The 14,805-nt window shown below is 45.8% G+C and overlaps 1 protein-coding gene across 1 annotated transcript in view; it reads right to left on the reverse strand.

Moving 5' to 3' along the window:
• Positions 1–14,077, reverse strand: part of greb1l (GREB1 like retinoic acid receptor coactivator) — a 70,071-nt gene extending 55,994 nt beyond the window's left edge. Inside the window, exon 1 of the mRNA XM_088918054.1 lies at positions 13,987–14,077. The gene's annotated coding sequence lies outside the window, so the exon portion shown is untranslated. The remainder of the gene's footprint in view (positions 1–13,986) is intronic.
• Between the last annotated feature and the right edge of the window lie 728 nt (positions 14,078–14,805).

A 14,805-nucleotide genomic window follows, 5' to 3' on the forward strand; every position in this document is an offset into this window, starting at 1 on the left:
AATTGTGTGACCACCCCATAAAGTTCTTTTCCTGAGACATCCACAAATTGACCCTACAGTATAAGGGCATCTCTTGGCCATAAACACAACCCCCCTCTCTCAGCACTCCTTTCTCAAGCCAATAACAGCAGCTGCTTGAGAAAATCATCTGATTGTGTGGCCTAAGCGCCTGGCCTTTCTGCTGCGATGAAATCTAGCACTGCTGTTTGGCCTTTGCCGCTGTTCCTGGTAGCTCAGGGAAGGGAAGACTGTCACAAGACTTCAGTAAACACAGGACAACAGGACAGCAGGACAACGATCCCAAGCACCGGGACAAAGCGATATTGGAGTGGGTCAAGAACAAAAAGGTGAATGTCCTTGAGTGGTCCAGTCAAAGTCCTGACCTCAACCCCATCGAGAACCTTTGGAACAATTTTTTGAAAATCGCAGCTCACAAGAAAATCTGACAAGAGGAACTGGGACTGGAATGGGCATCACACCAACTCCAAAAGACTTAAAGCTGTTTTTGTGGCAAAACGTGGCTCAACCAAACATTAAAGTGTAGGGTTTGAATACTTATACAGACAGCATATTTTAGAGTTTTTGACTTTCTTTGAGTTATCTGCTGAAGAATAACTCATTTTGACTTAAAAACATTCCGTTTCAGTATGTGAGTTTGCAATTAAAATACTGATTGGAAAAAGATGTGCAAGTATCATTTGAAATCCAGCAACAAATTTTTCGGGGGTCTGAATACTTTTGCAAGGCAATGTAAGTCTATGTTCTATCAAAAGAGTTTCAATATTTTTCAGCAAAAACCTTAGCAACAGAAAAGTGTGCTTTAGTCACAGCGTTAATTTTTTTAGTGTTATGTTGGAAAGGCCCTAAACTGGGCAATATTAAATGCATCAAGCCTTACAAAAATGAATCCAACCTTTTTTAATGTTTAACTAGGAAAAGGGAAATGTAATGAAAATGCCCTCTGATTTTAAAATAAAATGGCAAAGATAGCCTATTAAGGATTTAGTCAGAAACTGCACATAAATGACATTCATCCTGGTCATCTAATGCCTTTTGATACCAGCAGGAAATCTATTTCAGTTTAAAAATAGAAGAGTATTGCTGGCTCTTTAGTCAGCACAAAGAAAGCACACAAATTCCACACATTCCTGTCCCGCAATAAAAAAGAGACAGGTTAAAAGTTTACAAGTAGTCATGCGGAAGATAAACAGGCCCAGCAGATGCACAAGCTAAGCTGTGATTCTGTCGTCCATCAGCATCTCTGGGAAGAAGAGACCATTTGGAGCCACAGCAGCTTGAGAGGGAAAACAGCCTTCCTCAACACTGTCATGAAGATCGCACTCGGCCACCAAAAACTAAATTTACTCTCAGACCAATGCTGATATATTGAGCCTAATGAAGCAACATTTTGAAAAACTGAAACCGTAAATTTTAAAAGAACTCTAATCCTCCTGGATTAAGCATTTTTCAGAGAATTAAGATTTGAGCACCTGCAGACTAGTCAATATTTTGTTTTACAGTCTTCGTTAAAGGTCCGTCAGGAAAAAAGGTCTTTAAATCCCACAGTCAGGAGAATGATACCAACCCTCCTTGTAGGGGAGGCACAGAAGTGCTTCACCCGCTCCCACGGGACCCCAGCAGGCGCGCGCACCTGGAGCACCCCGCACAGGTCCGTACACCCCACAGCCGCTCAATCAGAGGAAGCACAAAGGCTCAAGGAGCCGCTGGACATTGGGAGCTCCGGGTGCTGGGTTAAAATGGTGAAATGCTCTGAGCCCTGCACGTGGAGAATGGAGAATGGCCCCATGCTCACAGAGTCTGATCGCCCCGAGCTCTGGCCTCCCAGAGCGAGCGAGCACACCCACCGCCAGCGCACGCCCACGCACACACCCACCACGCGCGCACACTCCGTGAACCTGACCTTCACTCTGAGCCGCGCGCCTCCCTGCCCTCATCACTCACCCTGCTGAAAGCAGAGGCCTGCTGCAGTGACCCAGCCATAAGCGACAGCGCAGGCCAGAGCGCGGCAGGGAGGCGGGAGGCGAGCGGGAGAGTTACGAGAGGCAGGGGGGACGGGGGAGAAATGCTCTTTCGCACAGATTGTAAATGGGCGAGGGAGGGAGGGAGCGGGTTCAACAATGATGAGCCAGATATGGACTCAAGAAAAGCACATCATAAAAGCAGTGTTTTTACATGGATGAAGACTTCCGCTTCTTTCATTTCAGAACACTTCCTCAGACTCCCCAGCAACCCCCTTCAACACAAAGACACCCAAGAACAATTTAAACACGACAAAAACAGGGGGCATGGAAATGCGGTCTTTTCAAATGAAAAGGGCTGAATTTGGCCCGGCGATGACCAGCCCATCTTCATAGATTCATCCAGAGATTCGTGTAACAAGGTATTGCGTATATCTTTCGTGTTTACAACATCAAACGGGGAATATCTAGACAGATCGCAACCTGGCAACCTGTGCTGCCGCTCCATGAACACTTTTGTGTTGGCCATTACTAAGAGGGTCCGAGTCTGGCCTTCTTCATCCGGATGTTCTCGGTGCCATCTGTCACCAGTGTGCTCTGAGGCCTGCGCGCTGCTCTGGGGGAGAACCCACACAGTGAACAAGTGGGCATGATTCAGACACCTCCCCAGACAGCAGCGAGACTAGAAGTAAGATGGTGGCCAACTTACTAATAAACTATTTCCTCTGAACCCGCTCCAGCTGGACCTTTAAATTAAGCTACGTGGTCCCCTAACAATAACAACAAATCCATCTGTAAATTTGCAAGCTTTTGCTTTCAAATGCACAATTTTAATAGATGCTCACATTGGTGGAGGAGCAGAAATAATGTTCACAGGGCATATTTAAAGGGATGAGATACTGAGATAATGTCGAGCAGGTTGGGGCTTCATGCAAAAAAGCTTTAACATAATTCTGCAAACATCAAGCCACAGAAAGCTTTGAGCTACTACTACCATGTCTCTTTCAGGAAGAAAATTAGTCTAAAATCTTGATTCATCAAAATGATGTTCCCCCACCTAAATGACTTTTTAATACAGCCAGTCACGTAGGGATCATAATGTAAGTTAATTAAGAGTGTTCTTCTTGAACCAGATGATTACAAATTATCCCGATGCTTTCCGAAAGGAACACTCAATTTAATTGCATGTACAGATGGCAAAACAAAAACCTGACCTTAAAATGTGGGCTTTGCTCTGTGTTCTCATTAACTAAAAAGTTTTATTGCCAACACAACAGTGCCGATAGTTTTCCTTCACCTTAAAAGGCAGACACTGGCTGTCTCTTCATTGCATTTGTATTTCTTCTCCATACGTTAAGCTAAAGTCTTATTTTTTGAGCAAGAGTTTGTCTCGATATTACACAACATCTGCAATCTGATTTCTGAAAACGTCTGTCCTGTCTCGAATATGCTCTGCTCCTTTTGCCCCTGAGTTTTCCCCAGGTGTCGTGTGCCAGGGGAGTGTATTCTGTCACCAAGCGGCACTATGGCAACACTCCTCTTGCGAATCCGGCCAGCACTGCAGCTGTAGTTCCCCTGGCATGAGGCAGCGGAGCCCCTGGGAGCAAACACCGTACTGCTCCAGACCACAAAACACACCGCCTGCTTAGGAAGTGAAATTCTGTGCCATCAGTTCCCTAGGTTGGTATGCCATGCATGGATTATAATATGCCGATTCCATCTACTTTTCTCTAATAAATGTCTTTCTTTCGACCACGTGTGAGTTTATGTTCATTTCACCTACTATTTTTAAGCAACTGCATGCATGCAAACTCATCAGTGAGACGAGTTCCGTGGCTTGCCTGTTCAGACCATATTCCAGTTTTTCCCAATCAAAGCTGACCTGATGTCTTTGCATGACAAAATCAGCCCCGCAGTATCAACAGGGTGGTCTGAGAAAATCGGCCCTACTGCTGAGTGTTTAAAATGCCAGCAATCCCAATTTGTTCAAAATTAAATACAGTAAAAAAAATAGGCAGCTCCAGCAGAATAAGCATTTATCATCAAACGGTTTCTCTGGCAACAGACTAAAATAAGAAAGAACTCACAATAGTGGCACTGTTTCAAATTCAGTAGTTTCAAGCTGAAATGCAGGCGGCTTTCAGCTCTTCTTTGTACCTCCCAGCAGGTCTTCAGCCCTCAAAAACAAAGCCTGAAAGGCGGCTCTGGAACAAGGCAGCTTTAACTCTGCCCATTCACAACAAACAGGATGGCCCTCTACTGTGTAGACTTCCCAGGCGCCCGCAGGCCACAGCTGACCACTGTACGGGGGAGGACTGGGGCCACTCCGGCCGGTAAGGCGCCGAGCTGGACGAGAAGTACCCCGGGCTGTGGGGGATACCACTGCCGCACAAACTGCGCAGTGGGGGTCCGACACAGGAGAGTCCCAAGAGTCTGGCGTACTGTATACCGTCCTTACGAAACACCTGCGGGGAAGGACCGCCTCTGTAAGAGAATCGCACTTTTAAAGCGCCGCTGGATCACGCACGTCTCCAGCAACAGCACGAAACGCAATGTCACAAAAAAATGAGACCCATGTGACAACAACATGTGGCCTGACAGTGCTGATGGGGGCTTCGGACAAGGAGCTTGGACACAAATCCAATCAAAGGAAGGAGCCAGCCTGGCCGGAAGGTCAGCACCTACGGAAAGTGTCGTTATTAACACCAGCAGGGATAAATAAATGTTCCACCCTCTTCCTGCTTGGCCCCGTTATAGCCCAGTGCAGAATGGAAGCTCGACTGAGCGCCACGACATCTGCCGACGACACTGCTTAAAGCTCTGGGTTCTGCCAACGACTGGCGACCATCAGAAACCGTCCCTGACGCCCCACAAGGGGAGAGCCCCCAGGACCGGGTGACAAGCCCGCAGCTCTCAAACCACCACGGGCGTCACAGACCCCGGAAACCCACACAGCTCGTGGCCGAAAGCAAAGAAGACAACAAAATAAATCAAGGAGGACCCAGTTTCATGAAGAGGGCACACGGGCCTAAACAACAAAAGAGGCAAATAAAGAAGAGAGGAGATAAAAGTCAAGCTGGTCTTGAAAGAGGGCTCCCTCAAGGCTGCCCTGACTAATTCTGAGGACTGTTACCAGCCCTGCTCTTATCTGTCCAGATTAGCTCCCAATTGTTCCCGCTGAAACAAAGGTTGCCTCACAGGAAATAAGCCCCCCAAAGACAGATGGTCAGTGCATCACGCTTTACTCCCGCCTGCCTGAAAGAGACACTGCTGCTCAGGTCTCGCAGGCAGGCCGCAACGCAGAGACCACCACTGGAGCTGCAGACACAGGAACACTCCCTCCACACCGAGACACTCTAGACACCGGTATCTGAACCCCAAGAGCGCCTGGAGCACAGCAAGGCACTCCTACCGGCAAGAATAAATACAGCGAACCCATCAGACAAGTGGGAAAAATAAAGGATTTTCTTTAAAAATGATATCAACAAACGTTCCCTGTCCACAGTTCACAATCAATGTAAGCTATCAAGCCTACAAGTGGAAAAAGCAGGATTAGAACTGGTCTGTGTCACCCTAAACCTATAACAGACTTCTCCTTTTCATGTAATTAAACATCTTTAACATGACCTGATTTCCTCCTTTCAGCATTCAGTTAAGACTGAACAACTTTACAAGACGCCAGATGTATATTCCACTTTACCTGCTGATGCAAGCCGAATGATTGCGCTGCAGGAAGGAAACAGAGCAGATGCACACATGGTCTTACCCATTTTGCAACATGCTAAACCAGTAAGAAAAACACTATTCCAGCCTTCTAGCTTATAATTTACTAGAGACCAGATCAACTGCTTACACCCCCGACTCTAAACGGCAAACAAAGGTTAATCTCCCCTCAACACTAGAACTCAGACTAGGATTCCTTCTCGGTTTACAAGCTCTAGATAAGAGACTAAAAGGGTAACTCCACCCAGAAACACCGAACTTAACTCCTGACCATACAGAGAACAGGCCGGCATGACCGAGTGTGAAAAAATGAAGAAAGAGCAAACAAGTGTGCATGGCCCAGCATAACTCCATCAGCAGTGCCCTTTGTCACCCTTAATGAACTTGGATTGTAATTCAAACACAGTAAACAAGGTACATCGACATCCATAAGGCTCTGATATTAACCCAACTTGGTGTAGGTTCCAGCAAAAACAAGGTGTCTGTTGTAGGTGGAGTTTTGCATGGGGTCTATCTGTGCGTCTGTAAATGATATTTTAAGGACTAGGTAAAAAAGAAATTAAAAATGCTGCAGTATGTGGAGACTAGAGCAGATGTTACACAATCACCTTCCACCAGCAAGGCATGTCCAACATAACCTGCAACGTTCACTACTTGTGAAATGACAATATGACTGGCAGTAATCACATTCCTCCAATGGAACACTCAGGCTATTCTGCACGTTGCTTCAGTCTCGGACACTGAATTTATAACCAACTTCACTGAGGCAAAACCCAACCTACTGTCATTTCGTCAGAACTGACCACTCACAAAAAGCTAAAGGGAATGAAAAAAACACTAGACTTCCTGCTGCATAAAGAAGGAAAAATGCAATCTTTTTAAAGAATATGATTTTACAAAAGGTGATCTAAAATAAGTAGGAAAATAAAACAGTTTGAGACACTTTAAAACCCTTATTATTTTGGTTTGATACCAATGAAACCGCTCTAAGATTAAAAGCTCGACAGCCCTGTCTGTATGGAGCATGAAGAAAGCTCCGCAAAGCTCTACCACAGGGAAGGCCAGCCCCACAGTGCCGGAGGATTCATGGGTCACCTTTCTACACCAATCTCGCTCTCCACACGCAAGCAGGCGAGCTGATCTACTAAGTGTTTGAGAGACAGCAGTTTGAGAATGCCAGCACCCTGCAGCTCTCAAGGACACTGACTGGCCACTGCTGACTGAACGAATGACCTCATCAAACTGATCAACACTCACCTGTCCAAGACCTAAACTGATGATTCAAGGGCAACCTGAAGGAATGGCTAGATTGCGCGTTGAATTGTTACTCTGTTAAATTTAACAAAACATAAAAGCAAGAAAGAGCACGGTACTGGTATGAACAGTAACTAAAGACTATAAGACGTCTGACACAATGATTGAATTTCTAGATCAAATTCTCGGTAAATGCAGGTCAGCACCTCAAAGGGGAGCAGTAAAAACATACCAACACAGCCTCCAAGGGAAACCTCACAGCTGTATGATACTGCCTAGAAAAGCTGGGTCATTTCGAATGAGAGCTATTTTGTCCGTTCCTGACGTGTCCAAACTGAGACAAACTGTCCGTTCTGGAAATGTTTCCTGTTTGCACACCAGTCAAACATCCAGGAGTGGGAAATAATAATAATCCGTTACACTTCTATAGCGCTCTTCTGGACACTCCACTCAAAGCGCTTTACAGGTCATGGGGATCCGGATATGGCCGATGCCTGAGCCAGGGAGGTCAGATACAACTGCCCCCAAAGCCAAGTTTCTGAGTCAGCAGCTTCAAACTTGGCTGGAGGCGGAGGGCAGCCATATTGGCTCCGCCGTGTCTGTGTCCCGCAGGGATCCCAGATAAAGGTGGGGAGGGCAGCGGGTGTGGGGTGAAAAGCACAGGAATGCTGCCAAAAACAGCGTCCTCCTACCTCAGGGGAAATAACCCTGCAAAACGGCAAGCGACACACCGTGGAGATAACCATCTCGACAGGAACAACTGGTTGAGGTGCATCCTAAAAATAAAACCATCAGTATCGGCTATTTACCCCCCACCTCTCTGACACAGCCCACACTCCCTCTCTCCCCGCGCCCCGACGGCCCAGCCCAGCTCCTGCACGGCCGCTGCGCTTGATCTGACGCCATGTGGGCAACACAGCCTGCTGGCACCCACCCACGGCGTTCAGAGAAAAAAAAGGCAACTTAAAACATCCTTGGTGCTGCTCTGTAACCTGCTGGACACGCATCAGGGAGACCCAGAGCTCAGAAACAAAATGTTTTTATGGATCTGTGTTCTAACAATTAATCCATTGCGATGAATGTTTATTACATGTCATGGGGGAATATGCACCAAAAAGAAAAAAAAATACCAAGAAGTTTTATGGTAAGCAAGATAAGGACATTTGAGTTGCCCTTATTAATTGAATTAACTGGTTTTATGAGTTCATTAACCACATGGTGTCAGCAAACAATCCTCTTTTTAAATGAAATTGTTGTTTCAACAACTGCATTGTAATAAAGCCACAGTGTGAAATCAAGGAACAAAGTGCTCAGTGATATTACTGTTCAGAATGCAAAAAAGAAAAATATCTGTCACTTAAAAATGCCTTTCACCGCCACAGTATCAATCTGTAAATATAACACAACCAAGAAGTGGCTATTTTTAATAATGAATACTCCCTCTCCTAGTCTGTAGACAGTCTTTATGCATCAGCAGCATTTTTTTTTTTAAAAAGAGAGGCATCTGCCCCATCTGCTGCCCACCCAGTGTCTTCAGGCTAACTCCCCTAAGAGCTCATGGAGAAACAACAGATCACTCATCCAGAGAAGAAAGTCTGTTGCAACGCCTTTACCTTCAATACAGGGCACACAGTATCTAACCCCAATTCACAGCAGCAGATGTCTAATATGCTCTCACATTACTAAACCTGCCTTCTTCCTTTCACACAGCAATCCATCACCTGCACCCTGTAACACAGGCACGTGCTCTCTGGTTTCGCCACGGCCAATTAAAAGTTTGGACTTGCCTTCTTCTCTTTTAAATAGCAGGCGAGTGCTCGCAGCTCTGCCGCGGATAAATTCACAGGTGACTTCCAATGACTGACAGTAACAGAACTTCAGTCCTGCCCCTCCAGGTTGCAAATCAAACCACAGCAATAAAACAGATATTAAAAGGTGCATCAGCTTGTTACGTGCTGCTGGATTATGAAATACTGTCAGATAGCGAAAGACGGAGCCCTGCAATGCAGGCATTTCAAAGCAGTGCTCTGAGACAGCGGACTGAAATTCATATTAATAAGAAACAAAGCAGGATTTTGACTTGCAACTTGCTCAGTTCAGATGTGCCGGATGAGAGCACACTCATTCAACACAGGTAAGCTCACCTCATTCCTGTTCAAAGACCATCACTAACGTCTGGGTGTTCAGAGCTTTTCAGATATAGTCTTCACAAACAACGTCATTCTTAACATATGATTCTAGAACTGCTTCCCTCTCTTTTCCCAATCTACTTTCTCTCCTTACCCTGGTACCCTTTTTCACTATTCAGACTGGAAAAATCTTAAAATCACATAAAGCGATTTTGACAAAAAGAAAAATTTCTAAAACCGAATTCTGAAATCTAAATCATCACCATTGATGAAATACAGTGTATATATATAATAATCCATTATTTAACAGAATCAGTCAAACTCTCAGGCAGCAGTGTGGCACAGTGATGCTGGGGTCCTGGGTTCTGGTCCTGGGGTGCTGTCTGAGTGGGATTTGTATGTTCTCCACAGTCCAAAGACAGGCTGGTGGGTTTACTGGTCCGGGTACAAGTGTGTGCGTGTCTGTGCTCGCGTTTGTGTGTGCCCCAGGATGGACTGGCGTCCCACCCAGGGTGTAGCCCGCATCTGGTGCTTGCCCTGGGACAGGGGGACAGGCTCCGGACCCCCGTGACCCTGAATAGGATAAAAATTCGAAAAGGGATGGAAGGAAGTCAGCTCTCCTTTACAGAGACAACCCTGAGACAGCAAGCCGGTTTAAAAAAAAACACTTTTTATACTGTACATGCTTTTGTTTCAGGGACTTCCACAATCCCCATGTGGGACAGTGCATCTTATTTGATCAGAGTGAGCCAGGAATCCACGGCCAAACACGAATCCAGGTTTATGTGCCACTGAAAATCATGCTTGGATTAGTTCCAGTGGGGAGCTGCGTCAGCATGCGTAGGCTGCAAAGGAACAGGCTGAAAAGAGAAGAAAGGAAACAACGTTTCGGCTCTGGAGCCTTCTTTGGGCTCACACTTCACACCTGAAGAAGGCTCCACAGCCGAAACGTCGTGTTTCCTTTCTTCTCTTTTCAGTCTGGAATAAACCCGTAACCTGCTCCTTACCAAACCTGGATGTTCATAAAGAAAAAACATCAAGTACATTTCTTTCCGATGTAGCATTTTAAATCCCGATCAGATCAGAGAACAGAAGAAAAGTAGAACACGGTGGACAGGGAGACACCGGTATGGGTTAGCCTGTGGGACCAGCATATAAAGGACTGCTATCTAACAGACATTTTTATTCATGCTAACCCTCTTGCAAACATTTCAAGAACAGAATCTCCCAAAACTGATTTCAGTTCATTCATGCTGAAAACTGGTGCATAATGGCTAAAGTGAGTGGCTCAGATCGGGTGACGTGTGTCCCCTCCTGCAGGTGAAGCACTTTAGTATCCTTTGGGATGAAAAGTGTCGCATAAATTAATAATGTTGCCATCTAACCTACAGGCCGCTGGCGCATAAGAGCTGCAGCACATTATGGAGGTGCTGCACTTCACTGGAGGAAGATATGTCTCCTCCTGTTCATGCAGTGCTTTGGGATACCAAACAAACAAACAGTTTTTGTCAATTACTAGTATTAACTAATATGACTTAATACATTAAGCACTCAGGTCTTAAAATCCATCCACTTTTTTATTCAATACAGCACAGCCCATCCCAGCAAGCAACAGGCAAAGGGCAGGGTACACCCTGGACGGGACACCAGTCCATCGCAGGGCACACAGACACACCAGGGCTGATTTTCCCAAAATCTAATTAACCTACCAGTATGTCACTCTTCTAGTGGAAAGAAACCAGAGCTTTCCGGGGGAAACTCACGCAAACACGGGGAGAACATACAAACTCCACACAGACAGAAGCCCCGATCCGTTATTGAAGTGGTGAGGCACCAATGCTAACCACTGTGCTACTGTACCACCCATCAGAAGCACAATGGATTAATAACCGCAACGCTTGTGCCTCTGATCAGTAAACACTGAAGAATGATGGTACTAAAGAACTTTGAGTGAGCTTCACCAGTTCAGATGAGTCAGATCCACATGTCCTCTGCAGAGCTCTGCAATCTAACATCACATTTACTGAGCGATACATTCATTCACCACCTGAGAGCAAGGGATAACACTAACTATACCCAGTGCTACTACCATTACAAATTCATCATCATGGCATTTTCCAATATTTACAGTGTGCTGTTCATACAATTTCCTAAAGGAATTCTCACTGGCTGTCCTGTATTTTCGGAATAATTTATGCAGCTTTGGGTTAGATATAATTCTAAAATTCCTCCCTCCCCCCAAGGGAAATTAATTCATTCTTTTAATAAACAGTGTCTGCAACACTGTCTTATTACACATTATTTACATGACAAAATTGTTTTTTGCGTGTCTCATGAAATTGTTTTCAGTACGTCATTATTAAGATAAATGCATTTCAAAAACATCATAACACTGCCTGTTTAAGATATAAACTGAGATTACATAATACATGAGCGAATGCATTGCTAGATTATTCTTGTGTTCACTGTCATACTGTCTCAATTGACATCTCTTGGTTTCAGAATGAAAAACACCCTAGACTGCCTTTCAAAAATTCACCCATGTTTTTAGCAGAGCCCAATTTAAACCAGCTATTGCACTATTAAATCTTTGATTTAATCTGGCTCTTCATCTAATGTGAAAATGTTTCAACACTCATACGCAATGATAAGGCAGGAGACAGAGTACAGTAGATGACTGAGAGTTTTTAAAGTTCTTGCTTAAAAACATTTTTAATTTGCACAAAACATCCAAAGCAAAAGATACACTCAGATGACAAACGTTAAGTTTATTTCCTGTGACACATCCCCTCTAAAACAGGGCTTACATATGGCTGTAGTCATCAGAGGCAGGGCCTTGATAGAGGTCTCACACCCCAGGGGTTTCAGCTAACAATTTACACTGACGTTTGCAAAATGGAGATATAGATATACCTGTCATAAACAGAATCACTTTTAAATAAAACCATGTTGTCTCTGGGATAACGAACTAATGGACAATGATTACACAAAAAAGACAAAGGAGGATTACTCTGTTCTAAGTTCTGATGTTTCCTATCCACAGAATCTGTGGAGTGTAAAACAGTTTCTGCAGACATCTTTTCCAGTCTGAGGAGTCTCTTTCCATCCCCTCTATTAAACACGACTGATTTCAATAAAGCAAGAAGGAAAAAGAAAGTCTTTAAGGCACTGACTGAGCACCCCATTTGTGGTAAAAAAAACAAACCTCGCTTCACATTTTTTAAGTCCTCTGAAATGGTGAAAATCATCATGTACAGAAAACAAAAGAAACGGAAGGTAAAATATATTCACATTACTGAAAACACATTATGTAAAATAAATGCAACTTTTTTAAAACAAAATTTTGCCTTTACGGCACCTATAAAACAATACTTCAGGTAAGGGAAGTTTGAGATTGACAAAACCCCTAAATACTAAAAGTTTTTTCCCCCCAAAATGATGATCAGATGTCAGTACTTGGAAGATCTTTCTGTCCCCAAAGCGCTGCCTTCAAAAAATGCTATTGCGACTAACAGCATCATTGTCCGCATCGCAACACACGTTACCAATTATCAATCGCGCGTCTTTTTTTTTGAAACACGCAGGTTTCAGCGCGGTCTACTCTGATTATGAAGGGTTTGCACCTTTCAAAGAGGACCAGTACCATGACTTTGAGTGCTGCGGGTTTCACCTCCTCAGCACGGTCCGAGGTGTGGCGAGGGAGCTCCGGTTCAGCTCCGCTCTGCTGCTAGTGGCTTATAGGGCGGCAGCCTGTATAACAATGCGTCTCTCTCACGGCTGCTGCTGCTGCTGAAAATCCTTTTATTATACTGAGAAGGTGTTACTGTAATTGAATGGGTCCCGGCTTTTAATCTGTTGTTTGGATCAACAAGGGCCAATCAACTGTTCAAAGGAAAGCCTCCCTTCACGAAGAAACTCGTGAAACACGACGCTGAAAAAGGAGAGCACCCCCCTCAAAAACGAAAAGTTACTCCAAGAACTATCAAAATAAAACCCAATCTTCGAAAACCCAGGGAAACGTCGCGACTTTTACGCAGAAAAAAAAGTGCAAAATAAGCCCATACCAGCAGCACGACAGCGGGGTAAATTTCAAGCCCGTTCTGCGGAGGTCGGTGGCTTTTTTCCCCGGGCTGCAGGCGAGGCAGCTGCTCCCGTCTCTCCGGGCGCTTCAGCACCGCCAGCAGCCCCTCCCGATGAAGTGTTACACTGTTGCCGTGAGCAGCTCTCGCCTCCCCGGCTCTCCAGAGACGTGTTTCGGGCACTGTAGCCCAGCCCGGTCTCTGAAGAGGCCGCCTCTGTTTTAATTTTTTACTGCACCTCGAAAAGGCACACTTTAAAAAGAAAAACAGCCCGGCCAGCCAACGGCAACGCGAAATCCCCCCGCATGTAAAAGCGCAGCGACGCATCGGTTACCTGCTCTCTATCTCTCTCTCTCTCTAGCTCTTTTTAAAGAAAAAAAAACAGCCTCCCTCCTCTACAGCCCTGAGTTAAAAGGTGCGAGGCGTTGGAAACGAAGCGCAGGGGGGGAAAGGGATCAGACCCGGCGAGGTGCCGGTCTGGCGCAGCCGCCGATGTAAACACAATCGCGATATCATTGCAAGCAGGTCAGATTACTGCCAGCGCCAAGACGCGACCACGGCTGAACTCTGACATTTCCCTCCTCGTTTATTTCATTTTTTTGGGGGGGGTGGGTGTCTAGCGTTGATCACATTTCTGAGCATTCAGGACGGCGTTACAAACAGAAATGCTATCTCCCCACCAACGTCGTTATCAGATTTCGGCGACTCGGTGGCCGGGTCTCACCCCGCCTGCAAACACCGGAGCCGCGCCACCACGGCTGCCCTCTGCGCGGAGCCGGCGTCTTATTTTCGCGTGAAACCCGGAGCGGGAGAGAGACTCACATCTTTCCGGACGCAGGAGGGGAGCCTGGCTGCGAGCGTCGTGCCGGGAATGTCAGCGGAATGAAACCCGAAAGAGAGCGCAGCCCCGCGTCTGCGTCCCCGACCTGCGCGCTGCGGCAGCTGAGCGATCTGTGGGTCGGAGTGAGACCCGGCCAGCGAACCTGCGGGCACCGGGCGAGCTCACCGCCTCCCCGCGGGCAGGGGGAGGGGGGGGGATTGCGGAGTCTCAGCCCCCCCCCCGTTATCGCTTCCCACCCGCAAGACAGCTTAGGGGTCGATCAACTTTAAGTTTTGAAAGGTTCGTAGAGATCGGTCTCTACCACATGTTAGCCAGCGGCCTCATTTTAATCCTTAGTAGTCTTAAAAACTGTACCCAGAAACACCCCCCCCACCACCTTGATCCTGGTGGGATGTGTCTCGGAGTTGTGAATGAGGTCGATGTGGCCCATTGAAGTTGCATTTCCAGGTCAAGAGCGACAGGGGGAGCCCGACTCCACTGGTTTTTGCGTTGCGTTGTGTGGTGTTTTTTTTTCCCTTGTGTGGGTTGCGTTTGGATATCAATTCAATTCAAGATGCTTTACTGGCATGACCGATGGGTACAATCAGTGTTGCCAAAGCAAATAAGAATAAAATTAACATGAAACAAAACAAAAAAATAAAATCTACATACATATTACAGACATTTACAACAAAGACATATCATAAAATATTTACATATACTGTAAACATATGGAGCATTATTGGGAGACAGGCTCATACTGATCACATACTGGGCTGCCAGTTCAGCTGAGTTCCCTCCTCCCTCTCCCAGTAGGGTTG

The sequence above is a fragment of the Atractosteus spatula genome, chromosome 6 (assembly GCF_055471065.1).
Source record: "Atractosteus spatula isolate fAtrSpa1 chromosome 6, fAtrSpa1.hap1, whole genome shotgun sequence".
NCBI classification, from domain to species: Eukaryota; Metazoa; Chordata; class Actinopteri; order Semionotiformes; family Lepisosteidae; genus Atractosteus; species Atractosteus spatula.